Genomic DNA, 16,057 nt, shown 5'->3' with positions numbered 1-16,057 from the left:
CATAGTTTTTAAACATTAATTAGCAATTTATATATTTGTAATTTTGTATGCATGTGTATCTGTTAAGTTTACAATTTTATAATACTATTTGTAGAGATGCTTTCAATGTTTACAGTTATACACATTTTTACAGTTCTATTTTATTTTTCAATATTTTAAGGATTTCTACAACATGATTTGTATTTGCAATGTCTGTCCAAAGTATTATCATCATTTTTCATTTTATGCATTTATTTATTTAATTTACTTTAGATGTTGGGCTTTCTGTTAGTAGTGGTGTTCTCTGTTTCTGATTTGTGATTCCACTGCATTACTGCAGGTGGCCAAGTGTGGTGTGTGGCTGACTCCAAGGCTTGACTGGAGTAGATGTGGGCCTGTGTAGGCTGTAGTACTGCTGGAGTAGTTGTGGGTGTAACTTTAGTGAACTGAAAAAGGCCTACCCTTTTGTAGTACTCCCAGCTTACTCCTGGAATTTAGGAATGTTGAACGAGTAAGCCCTTGTGAATCGGCCCACTATATTTTTAAATTCATTTGCAAAATGTTTATTATTGCTCATTGTCTACTGTCCTTGTAGAAGCATGAAGAGGAAGCACCCACAAACACTCCAGTCCTCTGCTAGAGGAATATCCCTAACGGCATTCTTTACAAACATGCCATATCATATGACATATACATCAAGTACAGTTTACTGCACGCTTCTATCATTTGAGCATGAGCAAGAGTCTTGTCTCTGAACTCAAAATCACAGAGGATGGAGGGCAATATGTCATAGCAGAGGTGGGGAATAATAAGCTGGTAAAAGACCGAGAACTTTAGTGGTGGTGACATGGAGGGAGAAAAGTAGATAGACTATGGCGGGCCGACTGAACATGTATAAAGGGGAAGTGGACAGACTGGAATAAAGTGAATGGGCAAGCTGAGAGTTGAAGTGTCCGGGGTAGTGGGCATATTAGGGTACAAACAGGACAGACTAGATATATATTTTAGTAGGAAGAAGGAGGAAGGTGAGGCAAAGAGAGGAGGAAAACAAAGTGGAAAACTAGAGGAAGAAAGTGAGGTAGACAAAAGAGGTGAGTGGGCCAGAGAGAAGAGGAGAGCACGTAGAGCAGTGAAGAAGGTGATGTAAAGAGTAAGGAGGCAGATGAGGAAGACAGAGTAAGGAGGATGGTGAATGTTAGATCTGACAGCTTTAGGGTGGCCATCCCCCGACTTTTTGCCTGCCTCCCTCCACTTTTCTGACACTGTTTTTACTGGTTTCAGGACTCTGCACACTTTACCACAGCTGACCAGTGCTAAAGTGCATATGCTCTCTCCCTTAAACATGGTAACATTGGTTCATTCCTAATTGGTATATTTGATTTACTTATGCAACCCTAGTAGAGTGCACCACATGTGCCCAGGGCCTGTGAATTAAATGCTACTAGTGGCCTGCAGCACTGATTGTGTCCCCCCCACATAAGTAGTCCCTTAAGCAGTTTCACTGCCACTTCGACTTGGTATATAAAAGTACTTGCAAAGCCAACCACACCTTTTCCTACATATAAGTCACCACTAAGGTAGGCCATAGGTAACCCATAGGACAGGGCACTATGTAGGTAAAAGGCAGGACATATACATATGTGTTTTATATGGTCTGGTAGGGAAAAACTCATAAATTCGTTTTCCACTACTGTGAAACTGTTCTTTCACAGACTAGCATTAGGTCTGCCCTCATATACTTTTTGAGTGGTAGATTCTGATGTGAAAGGGGTAACCAGGTCACATTTAATATGACCAGAATGGTAATGGCAAATCCTGCTTATTGATGAGGTTGGATTTTACATCACTATTTTAGAAATGCCGCTATTAGAAATTGAGCATTTCTCTGCACTTAAAACCATCTGTGCCTTACAGCCTGTCTCCAATCAACATCTGGTCTGTGCTGGTTGACAGCTCCCTTGTGCATTTCACCCAGACAACTACAAACACAGGGCACTCGGTCACACCTGTATTCCTCTGCATATTGAATGGGTCTTCCTTGGCTGGAAGGGTGGAGGGCCTGACACTTACATTTCAAAGGCCAGTGGCCTGCCCTGACATAATGGACTGCTAAACCCCCTACTGGGACCCTGGCAGACAGGAGTGAACTGAAAGGGGTACTTGTGCATTTCAGAACCCCTCTTTGAAGTCTTCCCCACTTCAAAGGCATTTTTGGGTATATAAACTTCTAGACCTACATCTGCACCCTATCAAAAGGAACTGCCTGGCTGCTCAAACAACTCATATGGCCTGCTCTGCTGAGAAAGACTGCTGCCCTGCTGTTGCCCTGCTGCCCTGCTGGCCTCTGACAGTGCTGAGAAGGACTCTGCCTTCCCCGGAGGTGCTCTCCAAGGGCTTGGATTGAGCTTGCCTCCTGTTTTCTGAAGTCTCAGGGCCAAAAAGACTTTGGCCTTCATTATGACCCTGGCAGTCGGCGGAGAAGTGGCGTTATTACCGCCAACAAGCTGGCGGAAAAAAAAATGGAATTATGACCATGGCGGTCATCTGCCACTTCTCTATTCCGACCCTCAGGGTGGAGATGGCCGCTGGGCTGGAGACCTGGGTCTCAAGACCGCCGGTGGTATCACGACCCGGCTGACCGCCATGGATTTCATGGGGTTGGGAACCACCATGAAATCCATGGCGGTAAGCACTATCAGTGCCAGGGAATTCCTTCCCTGGCACAGATAGAGGTCTCCCCCACCCCCACCCTGAGTCCTCCCCCCACACCCTCTCCCCCCCCTGCCTCCCCCAAAGGTGGAAGGACCCCCCTCCCCACCCCTACCCCCAACATTACTACACAGACACACACCGTACACGCATGCATACACCACCAAAACACATACCCGCACACATACCAACAAACATGTCAACAGACACACACACAGTCATACACGCACACCCACATACAGACATACACATCCATAAAGACAGACACGCCCACATTTCCGAACACAATACACCCCCCGCATGCACACACGCACTCACACACCCCCTCTACATACTCACACCTCCATGCACGCACACAACACACAACACCCCCCCTAACGGACGATCAACTTACCTGGTCTGTTGATCTTCTGGGAGGGGACGGGATCCATGGGGGCTGCTCCGCCGCCAGCACCCCGTCACCAAAACACCGCCATGCCGAATCACGGACCGTGATTCGGTGGTCGGTGTTCTGATGACGGGGCGGTGGAGGTGGAACAACCTCCACTTCCTCGCCGACCGCCAGTATGGCTGCTGGCGGCTCTCCATCCAAAAAAGGACGCAGGGCTGCCAGCAGTCATAATTCGCTGAACGGAAAACCGCCTGCACTGGCCGTCTTCAGCACGGCAGTCCCTCGGCGGTCTTTCAAAAAGACCGCTGAGGTTGTAATGACCACCTTAATCTCTTCAGCAAACTCTTTGTGCATTGAAAAATGATGCACCACCTGCTGAAATGGATGTGAAGCCTGCCTTGCAAGCGACAAATTGAGGCACAGCTGACCAGAATGCCGCAGCCCCGACTTCCAGACTGGAAATTCAACACAGTGCCTGCCTTGCAACAGAAAATTTGACGCATCGCCTACTGGGTCGACACCACGCCCATCCCCTCTTCCAGCGTGTCAAAACTGAAAAACGATGCAAGCCCCTTGCAGCGTGGAAAGAAATTACACATTGTCTGTGCTGCGATGGAAAATTCAACCACACCCTATTTTTACATGCATCTCCTCCTCTGTGGTGTCTGTGCGTCGTTATTTTTGACACATACCAGGTACCGTGTGTAACAAAGAGACAACTGTTTATTTCTAAGGATTACGACTCTTTTAAACCTTTTTAAAGTGTTATTTCAACTTGTCCTTTTTGGATCTTTGTTGTTTTGACCTTACTTTATTCAGATAATTATAATCTATTTTTCTAAACCTGTGTGGTGTATTTTTGTGTTTCTTTCACTATGTTACTGTATGATTTATTGCACAAATACTTTACACATTGCCTTCTAAGTTAAGCCTGACTGCTCAGTGCCAAGCTACCAGAGGATGGGCACAGATAATTTGGATTGTGTGTGACTTACCCAGACTAGGATTGTGGTCCCTACTTGGACAAGGGCGTATCTCTCTGCCCACTAGAGAACCCATTTCTAACAGTGAGGCAAAAAAAAGGATGAGGAGGATGCAGAGAGAAAAGAAGGGTTAGCTGGTGAGAGAGAGAGGATTGGGAGTCAGTAACAGATGGAAGGTGCAGTGGACATATGAAAAAGTTGAGACATTTAGAGGAGGAGGGTGAGATAGAGTGGAGAGAAGGTGAACAAGAGGGAAGAGGAGGGTTGGGTGGAGGCAGAGACAGGAAGGTGAGGCAGGATGAAGGGGTGTGGCGGAAAGAAACAGAGTTAGATGAGTTACAGACACAGGTGGTCTTCAAGTGGGATGACATATAAGGTGTTTCTCCTGAGCTTCCAGCCCTTTTCTTCTCCAGTACCTTGCAAGTGAACAGCATGTCCTAGAGCTTTGAAGTGGTAGCAGAGTCAGGGAAGTGTGCCGTGTCTGCCGTGAAACGATAGGGTCTGATTCACAAACTGCACTTTGTAGTACTACAAAACATACTACAAAGTGTTATTAACAATCTACATGCAGAGTTCACGCCTTCACAAGTGCCTATTGTCTGTGGAGTTCTCCGCCCTGACTGGAGTTCTCCGCCCTGACTGTAGTGCCTACACAAACTTAAGTATGCAAGTAAACTGCTAGTAAATGTGGGTGGAAAGAGGGGAAAATCTACTTAAGTAGGTACTTCACTGACCCATACAAGAGTAAGCCAATTGCTACACTAAGGGATTAGAGACATGTAACTTATGCATTTGTAGTTTCTTTACATGAGTTTGTGATTACCGAAAAGCAGTAAACTTACTCCAAAGTGTAAACTGCTCAAGTTCTCAAGCTATGCAGTGCATGGTTGCAGATTGTCTCTTGTGGGCCTCCTTTCTATGGCTCTGATGGGCATAATTGTTTAACATTTTCAACCTCCTTAAATGCCTTTCAATAGGTTGAGATGAATGGCAATTTGGCCGTGGCCTAGGGTCAGCACAGCCTGCTTAGTTACCAGCAGGCCTTTTACATTGTGAGTGAGTGCCGGTGTGCATGCAGTTACTCATGCCCCATTTCTATAAGAGATATGGCCCTGTGATAAGGTTTTTAGTCACCTTGACGATCTGAGCACACCTGAGTATTCTCTGGTTCTAGTATTTACAGGGGCACTCATTGCCTTTGCTGTCCCTGTGACCTGGCTGTTTCATGTGAAACAAGGGTTCTGTTGTGAGCTCAATGCAGGGGCATAGCCCTGAAAACTGGGGATTATTGCCTTTCCTGACCTATTTGTATTGCATGTGGTACATCAACCTCTGCTTTCTGAGTCCCTTTTTAGGGTCGAGCCTGCGTTGCATGCGCTCGCCCATGCGTATCGCAGCAAGACGCTTTAGTGTTTAGAAAAGGGCTCGGAGCCCTGTCAAAATCACATCAGTGTTTTTTATTGGTTCGTGGGCTTGCCTATTACAATCTGCTTGCTTTCATTAGTCAAAGGCATGCACACGTCATGCCTTTTCCGGTGGCTAGCCCTCCTCGAGCGCAGCGACCAAGTACAGAAAACATGCGAGGCTTGCTGTTTTCTGTCCGGCTCGTGGACTACTTTTTCTCTAATTTACTAGCGCGATCTCGCTTGGCAGAAGTCGAGCGCTTTACATAGTTAATTTCACTTTTTCGGGTTACGAACATAAATGCACTTTTGTCCGATAGGTGTAAAGTCAGGTTAGGAGTTTACAACGCGATCAGCTCTAACATGAGCAAAATCGAGACCTGTTGCATTGCAAATGCTTGTTACTTATTTTTACAGTGTCTCCATCATTTTCTGTGTCTGTGTGTCTTTTTTCTAGGGTTTCACTGTATTGGTTCTTGTTTCTCCATCAGGCATTCTGCCTGGTGTGCAGTTTTTCATGTGCCTTCGATTCAAGGGTTCGACTCTGTTCTAGGTTCTGCTGTTTCTGGGGTGTGCTAGTTGCTCCTAGGCCTAGTGGCCATTCTGGCTTGGCTCCTGGGCTACCTGCGTCTTATCATGGTTGACATGGGCTTACTCCTCTTTCTCGTATTGGTGGTGCAGTGTAACCTTTTTTGTTTTGCATTCAAACAACGTGCTGAAATGTAACATGCATTATCATTACTTACATATCTACATCCAAGATTTTGCTGTGCATAATCTTTCTCTTGTTTCAGACACCAAGATCTGCTGCTATCTCATTAGTCTGACATGTTATTGAAAGAACTATTGTGAAAGTTGTTTTTGCAACTGAATGATTTGTTAGTTCTCTGCACCTGTGAAAGAATGGAGTCAGAGTTGAAGTCCTCCCTTTGTCTGGTCTGTCTGAAGGCTGTCGGACACAAGCTGTCAGTTTTCGAGCTCATGGAAAGGAGGCGGACACCGAGCTCATCGTGAATGTTTAGATTTGATTGCCTCTCACCCTGTGAGAACCTTTTGAAATGGTATCCTTTAGATGTAATTCAATGTTTAATCGTGTGCCTTGGGCCTGAGCTAGTTATACTTGCTTCTGTTCACCTTCAAGGGCGAGCGTCCCTTTCCCCGCCCTGGAGACCCCGTGCTCTTTAACTTTGCCCATACAGATAGAGGTCTTTCCTTGTACTGTATTTGGTTCTATTTCAGATATTATATTTGCTGACAGCTGCTGCTTATTTCGCAATTTTTCCCGCAATGTTATATATATCGTTAGGCTTTAAGAGAACAGAAACTGTATACTTTGCCTATTCTTCTTCTAAATAACTTGTCTACACATTCGCCTTTTGACTTGCCTGGAGTACATTGATATATGCTGCATTTAAGTGACTATCGATGACTAACTGATCATGATTGGGATTGTAACTTTACTGATGTGTTAACAAACCTTTATGATTTGCCAATTTATTCCTCTCTGTCGTTAGTCTGGGGGAACCATGCTTCTTTGTCATTGATATGTTGTTCCTGTGATGTTTTAAGCCTCTGTTTGACAAAAAGGTCCGTCCAAGTAAGGTAATGGAGTTTTAGACTTTGCGCCGAATTTGCATGTTGCAAACAACATCCTATCATGCAGATGGCAGTTTCCTCCGTTGGTTCTGTACTCTTGCTTTGGTTTGTGAGCAGTTCCATGGTTCTTCATCATGTGGCTGGCTCTCAATGTGACCTTAGTGGTGTTGGGGGAAAACTCCTGGAATTGTGGTTTGGCCTCAGCCTTGGCTCGAAATGTTTTTCGTTCATGGCTTTGTTCTATTCTCATCTGTTAAGCTTCATCCTGGGTCCTGTCCTACTTATGCTTGGTTACTCTGGGATGGTTACTTTGAGGGGTCGGCTTTCCTATTCTTGAAGGAAAGCAGTTCAGCTTCTTGACTGATGAGCTGGATCCTTTTACCTTTCACTGGTGGTTTTTCCTCCTTTTCTCTTTCAGTTTCTGGCCTCTTCCCTGTACTTGTAGAGTACTCAGGCCCTCCTTCTTTGCAGTTCCTCTGGTTGCATTATTTTGTCTCCTTTTATGCGGTTTGTCCCATTTGTTTCACACAGGGTCTTGCTGCTGTTGTGCTAGTCCTTGTTCCTTCACTGTATTTCCTCTGGTGGGGCCTCTTCTATACCTATGGTTTGTCACCTGTTTATCTTCGACTAGGTCCTACTAGTGTTGGTCATGCTTTCTGCTCAGTGGAGATTTGGTGACATCTCTCTGGCCAGACACAGCGGTATTGTCCCTCGTTGAGCCCTTGGTTTGTGCCTCCTTCTTGATTTCTGGTGGTTGACCTTACTTGGCATGGTTTGGCTGCTTAATGGAGTGTCTAGGGATGCCCCTTTAGCAATGTAGTGGGCCATAACTCTGGTCTTTCTTTGCTACTCAGCCTGGTATCAGGGGGCACGGGAGAGGTAGTGCAGAGCAGTGGTGGCTTTGTAGGCTGGTCAGTGGGGTTGCGTTGTAAAGGTTTGTCTGGCTGCCAAGTGAGCATAAACTCACTCTTTTAGCACTCACTTGTTTCAACTGGATCTTCATGGCCACCAGGCTGCATCCTAGTTGTCATGCAGACTGTTCCCTTGTGGCTTTTCTTCTCTCCTGGATTGCACTTTGCATAGCATCCCTGTGTCCTCTGCTGTTGGGGTACCTGGAATCGGGCGGGAGGCCAGATTAGACACATCCCCATGTATGTAGATACTGGGACGTAGAAGACATATGTGGAGTAAATGTCTTCATTACTTACTGGTGATCTTCATTAGCCTGAGATGCAGTCTTCCTGATCCCAGTCTAACTTAGACTTCCATTGTTGGTGCTTGTTGACCTGCAGGTGGAGCTGTCAGGGAGTAGGAGTCTTGAGGGCAAGCCAAAGGCATAGAAAGGTAGTAAGGGAGAGATCCCATAGGCTGAAAAGGAAATAAGCATTTGCATTGCAATGGGTCTTGCTTTTGCTTGAGTTAGAGCTATTTGTGTTGTACAATCCTAACTGGACTTTTCTTGCCACATAAATTGAAAATGGAAAGTAAAACAGTTGACATAAGCAAGCCGATTCAAAGTGCCACGGCTGCCAGGAGCATGAGCATGAAGGAGAGACACAAAAGGAAAAAGAAGTTCACTGCAGTCAAACATATCGGCAAACGGCAATTATCCATGTAACAGAGTTGATGGCCAAGGTGGTCCATGAACAAGTGATCGGTGTGGGGTGGGCGTGGTTAAAAGCCCACGGAGATTACAACATGTCAGAGCGCTTGTGCACTCGACCTAAAAAGTATTTCTTCCTAGCTGCAAAGCAGAAGGCTATATGTCTTGGGTGAAAACTCACATTTCGTACTTACGGACTCGGACAATGTAAGACTCAAAGGAATAAAGTTTGACAGTAAGTAACTTGGACATGAGTGAGTTTCCAGAGAAACTAAATTGTGACCAATAACAAGGAAAGAACAAGGAAGTCAATAATCTGATTATGTTCAGTAAGTGACATTTGCAGCAAATGTTAAGGCACACAGTCCACAAAGAGAAGTGTAACTAGGTCTGTCATGACAGATAACATCTCTGACCCCTGGTCTTTCAATCCCCATCTCTGTTTCTTCCTTTCTTTCACTGTCTCTCCCAGTCTCACTTTCCCTCTGTCTCCCTGCCATTTTGTCCTTCTTTGTCTCTAGGTCTTTCTCTGGCTGTCCATAAATCAATCTCTCTTTGTTTTTTCTGTTTTTCTGTCTCCTACCACTCTGCCAATCCCTCGTTTTTCTCTTTCTCTTTTTTATCTTCTGTTTCTACAATGTTTTTATTTCTCTGTCTCTCTTTGTCTCTGTCTTTCTCCAGCTGGTTCTGCCTTGTCTTCTTTCAGTTTCTCTCTCTTTCCTTATTCTCCATGTCTTTCTCTAGCTATCTTTCTTTCGCCTGTATTTTATTCTCTTTGTTTCTCGGTCTCTTTCCTTTCTTTCTGTCGTCAATCTAATTCTCTGACTCACTTTGTCTCTCCGGGTTTTATTTTGTCTCTCCCTGTCTATCGGTCTTCCCGGTTTTCCAGTGGTTTCCTCCAACTCAGTCTCTCCTTGCCTTTCTCTTTTTCTCTGGCCCTACCTTTCTTTTTCTGTTTCTTCTCAGTTCCTCTCTCTCCAGTCTCTCTGTCATTGTCTTTCTCTGTGCCTAAGTCCCACTGTCTGTATTGCCATCTGCATTATGGTCAAAGTCTGCCCCACCACCTGAAGGGAAAGAAGGGCATTTAGGGTCAATCTGCCCCAGCAACAAGTGAAGTGTGTTGTGACCACAATCTATCTCTCTTTTCATCTATGGGAACAGAAATGCATTATGGGCCCATTGTGTTCCAACATCTGTTGCCCCATTACCCGTGGGCAGGATTGCTGGGATTGGGGTTGTAGGGTGGCGGGGGTGGAGGGGAGGGGCAGTATTGTATTCTGAGTTCTCTCTGTCTCAGAGCATCAGGGACAGTAGTCTCAATCTTACTTTTATGGTCGCGACTGCCTTTATAACTGGAAAACTCACAAAGGCAATTTTGAGAAATGGTAGAATGCTCTTCGTAATGTATATCTGATGAAAAGCAACACTTAAAAAGGTAAACTTAAAAAGGGCGAGGCCCTCCGCTTCATCCATTTATTTGAAAAGCACCGTGTTTGGCTAGTTGTTAAACAGCTGAAGGCTCTAAACTCTAGTCAAGCAGCAGAGGGCGCTAGCGAGACAGAGATGATGTTGCACAAATGTTAGTATCCAGGAGGAGCTTCTCGAAGGGATCCCCTGTGGCGAGTAAATGAAACGGAGACAGGTTTATAAAAGAAAAACTTCCACCGCCAAAAGGCAGTCTCAAAAACATAATAAGGGCAGGGATGCTGAGGTTGTATAGGTGCCAAGCCAACGATGATAAATAAGGAATGCAGTCAGTCCAAAGCGAAATAATATAGTCTTGTTTTTCAAAAGCGATGTTAATGACAAAGGGGTATTGTATTATACAACAGGAAGTTCCCGGTGCCATTTTATTACAGTTCTTTGATTCTTCTTAAGTGAAGGAGGAGTTGGCGCTACACCAATCCAAGCTACAGCAGGACGTGATGCTGCTGCAGGATCAGCCACGTGTTGTTTTGGTTGTTTTCATGGACGCGAATTCACAACAATTCCAGTGGTAGCAGGAGGTGACATCACACGCCCTTTGACCTTCCTCACACACACACACACACACACACACACACACCGTCCCAACATATATTTACATATACCAATCTCTCACATAAACACTCCCACGTGCAGACAGGCTGGCACACAACATATATTTAAAAACATTTTTTTACTTACCTCAGCTACAAGGGAAAGCCATATTCCAGCTAATTGTACTTCTTTTTTTATTATGCTATTAGTGAATGATGTAATATTATTCATTATTAGTATAATATAAATAATTATCAGAAAACGAGGAGAGTGGAGCACCAAGGGAGATTTTGTCAACTCTGAGTCCAGGGGTTGGAAAGCAGTGCCAGGGGTCACAAGGGGCAAGCCAGGGAACGCTGCTGCGACGTGGACACAGCCAAATTTTTGAAGGAAAACAGAGGTGTTTTTTGCAAAGTGCCTACCTGTAGATTTTGGCCTGTAGCTCAGCCGCCACCTAGGGAAACCTACCAAACCTGTGCATTTCTGAAAACTAGAGACCTAGGGGAATCCAAGATGGGGTGACTTGTGTGGCTCGGACCAGGTTCTGTTACCCAGAATCCTTCGCAAACCTCAAAATTTGGCTAAAAAAACACATGTTCCTCACATTTCTGTGGCAGAAAGTTCTAGAATCTGAGAGGAGCCACAAATTTCCTTCCACCCAGCGTTCCCCCACGTCTCCCGATAAAAATGATACCTCACTTGTGTGGGTAGGCCTAGCGCCCGCGACAGGAAACGCCCCAAAGCGCAACGTGGACACAGCCACATTTTTGAAGGAAAACAGAGGTGTTTTTTGCAAAGTGCCTACCTGTAGATTTTGTCCTGTAGCTCAGCCGCCACCTAGGGAAACCTACCAAACCTGTGCATTTCTGAAAACTAGAGACCTAGGGGAATCCAATATGGGGTGACTTGTGTGGCTGGGACCAGGTTCTGTTACCCAGAATCCTTTGCAAACCTCAAAATTTGGCTAAAAAAACACATGTTCCTCACATTTCTGTGGCAGAAAGTTCTGGAATCTGAGAGGAGTCACAAATGTCCTTCCACCCAGCGTTCCCCCACGTCTCCCGATAAAAATGATACCTCACTTGTGTGGGTAGGCCTAGCGCCCGCAACAGGAAACGCCCCAAAGCTCAACGTGGACACATCACAGAAAACAGACCTGTTTTTAGCAAAGTGCCTACCTGTAGATTTTGGCCTGTAGCTCAGCCGCCACCTAGGGAAACCTACCAAACCTGTGCATTTCTGAAAACTAGAGACCTAGGGGAATCCAATATGGGGTGACTTGTGTGGCTGGGACCAGGTTCTGTTACCCAGAATCCTTTGCAAACCTCAAAATTTGGCTAAAAAAACACATGTTCCTCACATTTCTGTGGCAGAAAGTTCTGGAATCTGAGAGGAGCCACAAGGGTCCTTCCACCCAGCGTTCCCCCACGTCTCCAGATAAAAATGATACCTCACTTGTGTGGGTAGGCCTAGCGCCCGCAACAGGAAACGCCCCAAAGCGCAACGTGGACACATCACAGAAAACAGACCTGTTTTTAGCAAAGTGCCTACCTGTAGATTTTGGCCTGTAGCTCAGCCCCCACCTAGGGAAACCTACCAAACCTGTGCATTTCTGAAAACTAGAGACGTAGGGGAATCCAAGATGGGGTGACTTGTGTGGCTGGGACCAGGTTCTGTTACCCAGAATCCTTTGCAAACCTCAAAATTTGGCTAAAAAAACACATGTTCCTCACATTTCTGTGGCAGAAAGTTCTAGAATCTGAGAGGAGCCACAAATTTCCTTCCACCCAGCGTTCTCCCACGTCTCCCGATAAAAATGATACCTCACTTGTGTGGGTAGACCTAGCGCCCGCGACAGGAAACGCCCCAAAGCGCAACGTGGACACATCACAGAAAACAGACCTGTTTTTAGCAAAGTGCCTACCTGTAGATTTTGGCCTGTAGCTCAGCCGCCACCTAGGGAAACCTGCCAAACCTGTGCATTTCTGAAAACTAGAGACCTAGGGGAATCCAAGATGGGGTGACTTGTGTGGCTGGGACCAGGTTCTGTTACCCAGAATCCTTTGCAAACCTCAAAATTTGGCTAAAAAAACACATGTTCCTCAAATTTCTGTGGCAGAAAGTTCTGGAATCTGAGAGGAGCCACAAATTTCCTTCCACCTAGCGTTCCCCCACGTCTCCCGATAAAAATGATACCTTACTTGTGTGGGTAGGCCTAGCGCTCGCGACAGGAAACGGCCCAAAACACAACATGGACACATCAAATTTTTTCATAGAAAACAGTGCTTACCTGTGGATTTTGGCCTCTAGCTCAGCCGGCACCTGGGGAAACCTAGCAAACCAGCGCATTTTTGAAAACTGGAGACCTCGGGGAATCCAAGATGGGGTGATTTGCGGGGCTCTGACCAGGTTCTGTTACCCAGAATCATTTGCAAACATCAAAATTTGGCCAAAAAACACTTTTTCCTCTCATTTCGGTGACAGAAAGTTCTGGAATCTGAGAGGAGCCACAAATTTCCTTCCACCCAGCGTTCCCCTAAGTCTCTCCATAAAAATGGTACCTCACTTGTGTGGGTAGGCCTAGAGCCCACGAAAGGAAATGGCCCAAAACACAACGTGGACACAACATATTTTTTCACAGAAAACGGAGGTGTTTTTTGCAAAGTGCCTACCTGTGGATTTTGGACTCTAGCTCAGCCGGCCCGGGGGGGGAGGAAATGCCCTAAAATAAATTTAACCCCCCCACTCCCGCAAACCCCCCCTGCCCAGGAGCGACCCTTGCCTACGGAGTCGCTCCCCCTGCGTGACATTGGCGCCAAAAAACAAATCCCCGGTGCCTAGTGGTTTCTGCCCCCTTGGGGCAGATTGACCTAAAATCGACCAATCTGCCCCCAAGGGGGGCAGAAATGGTCTAAACACAGTTTGCCCCCCAGGGGAGCGACCCTTGTCTGATGGGTCGCTCCCCATCTCTAAAAAAACAAACAAACAAAAAAAAAAATACCAAAAAAAAATCTGCCCTGGCGCCTACAGGTTTCTGCCCCCCCTGGGGGCAGAAATGGCCTAAAATAAATTTGCCCCCCGAACCCCCACCCCCCCCCGGGAGCGACCCTTGCCTACGGGGTCGCTCCCGCTGCGTGACATTGACGCCAAAAAACAAATCCCCGGTGCCTAGTGGTTTCTGCCCCCTTGGGGCAGATTGACCTAAAATCGACCAATCTGCCCCCAAGGGGGGCAGAAATGGTCTAAATACAGTTTGCCCCCCAGGGGAGCGACCCTTGCCTGATGGGTCACCCCCCATCTCTAAAAAAACAAACATACAATAAAAAAACGCACCCAAAAAATTTGCCCTGGCGCCTAGAGGTTTCTGCCCCCCCCCTGGTGGCAGATCGGCCTAATAATAGGCCGATCTGCCCCCAGGGGGGGCAGAAATGGGCTAAAATAAATTTGCATCCCCAACCCCCACCCCCCCACCAGGAGCGACCCTCACCTATGGGGTCGCTCCCCCTGCGTGACATTGGCGCCAAAAAAACAAATCCCCGGTGCCTAGTGGTTTCTGCCCCCTTGGGGGCAGATTGACCTAAAATCGACCAATCTGCCCCCAAGGGGGGCAGAAATGGTCTAAATACAGTTTGCCCCCCAGGGGAGCGACCCTTGCCTGATGGGTCGCTCCCCATCTCTAAAAATACAAACATACAAAAAAAAAACCACAAAAAAAAATTGCCCTGGCGCCTAGAGGTTTCTGCCCCCCCTGGTGGCAGATCGGCCTAATAATAGGCCGATCTGCCCCCAGGGGGGGCAGAAATGGCCTAAAATAAATTTGCCCCCGTAACCCTCCCCCCCCCCCCGGGAGCGACCCTTGCCTACGGGGTCGCTCCCCCTGCGTGACATTGACACCAAAAAACAAATCCCCAGTGCCTAGTGGTTTCTGCCCCCTTGGGGGCAGATTGACCTAAAATCGACCAATCTGCCCCCAAGGGGGGCAGAAATGGTCTAAATACAGTTTGCCCCCCAGGGGAGCGACCCTTGCCTGATGGGTCACCCCCCATCTCTAAAAAAACAAACATACAATAAAAAAACGCACCAAAAAAATTTGCCCTGGCGCCTAGAGGTTTCTGCCCCCCCCTGGTGGCAGATCGGCCTAATAATAGGCCGATCTGCCCCCAGGGGGGGCAGAAATGGGCTAAAATAAATTTGCATCCCCAACCCCCACCCCCCCACCAGGAGCGACCCTCGCCTATGGGGTCGCTCCCCCTGCGTGACATTGGTGCCAAAAAAACAAATCCCCGGTGCCTAGTGGTTTCTGCCCCCTTGGGGGCAGATTGACCTAAAATCGACCAATCTGCCCCCAAGGGGGGCAGAAATGGTCTAAATACAGTTTGCCCCCCAGGGGAGCGACCCTTGCCTGATGGGTCGCTCCCCATCTCTAAAAAAACAAACATACAAAAAAAAAACACAAAAAAAAATTGCCCTGGCGCCTAGAGGTTTCTGCCCCCCCTGGTGGCAGATCGGCCTAATAATAGGCCGATCTGCCCCCAGGGGGGGCAGAAATGGCCTAAAATAAATTTGCCCCCGTAACCCTCCCCCCCCCCCCCCGGGAGCGACCCTTGCCTACGGGGTCGCTCCCCCTGCGTGACATTGACACCAAAAAACAAATCCCCAGTGCCTAGTGGTTTCTGCCCCCTTGGGGGCAGATTGACCTAAAATCGACCAATCTGCCCCCAAGGGGGGCAGAAATGGTCTAAACACAGTTTGCCCCCCAGGGGAGCGACCCTTGTCTGATGGGTCGCTCCCCATCTCTAAAAAAACAAACAAACAAAAACAAAAACACAAAAAAAAAAATTGCCCTGGCGTCTAGAGGTTTTTGCCCCCCCTGGGGGTAGATCGGCCTAATACCAATAGGCCGATCTGCCCCCAGGGGAAACAGAGATGGCCTAAAATATTTTTGCCCCCCCCCCTACCTCCCCCCACCCCCAGGGAGCGACCCTTGCCTACAAGGTCGCTCCCCTTGCGTGACGGCGCAAAAAAAAGATCCCTGGTGCCTAGTGGTTTCTGCCCCCCTTGGGGGCAGATTGACCTAAAATCGGCCGATCTTCCCCCAAAGCGGGCAGAAATGGCCTAAATACATTTTGCCCCTCCAGGGGAGCGACCCTTGTCCAAGGGGTCGCTCCCCATCTGTAAAACAAAAAAACAAAAAAATCCCTGGTGCCTAGTGGTTTCTGCCCCCCTTGGGGGCAGATCAGCCGAATCAAAATAGGCTGATCTACCCCCCAGGGGGGCAGAAATGGCCCAAAATAATCCCCCCCCCCAGGGAGCGACCCTTGCCTAAGGGGTCGCTCCCCTTGCGTGAAATTCACGCAAAAAAAAAAAACTCCCT

The sequence above is a fragment of the Pleurodeles waltl genome, chromosome 3_1 (genome assembly GCF_031143425.1).
Source record: "Pleurodeles waltl isolate 20211129_DDA chromosome 3_1, aPleWal1.hap1.20221129, whole genome shotgun sequence".
In the NCBI taxonomy this organism is placed as follows: Eukaryota; Metazoa; Chordata; class Amphibia; order Caudata; family Salamandridae; genus Pleurodeles; species Pleurodeles waltl.
The sequence above is the reverse complement of the archived record's forward strand: the minus strand, read 5'-3'. Positions refer to the sequence as shown.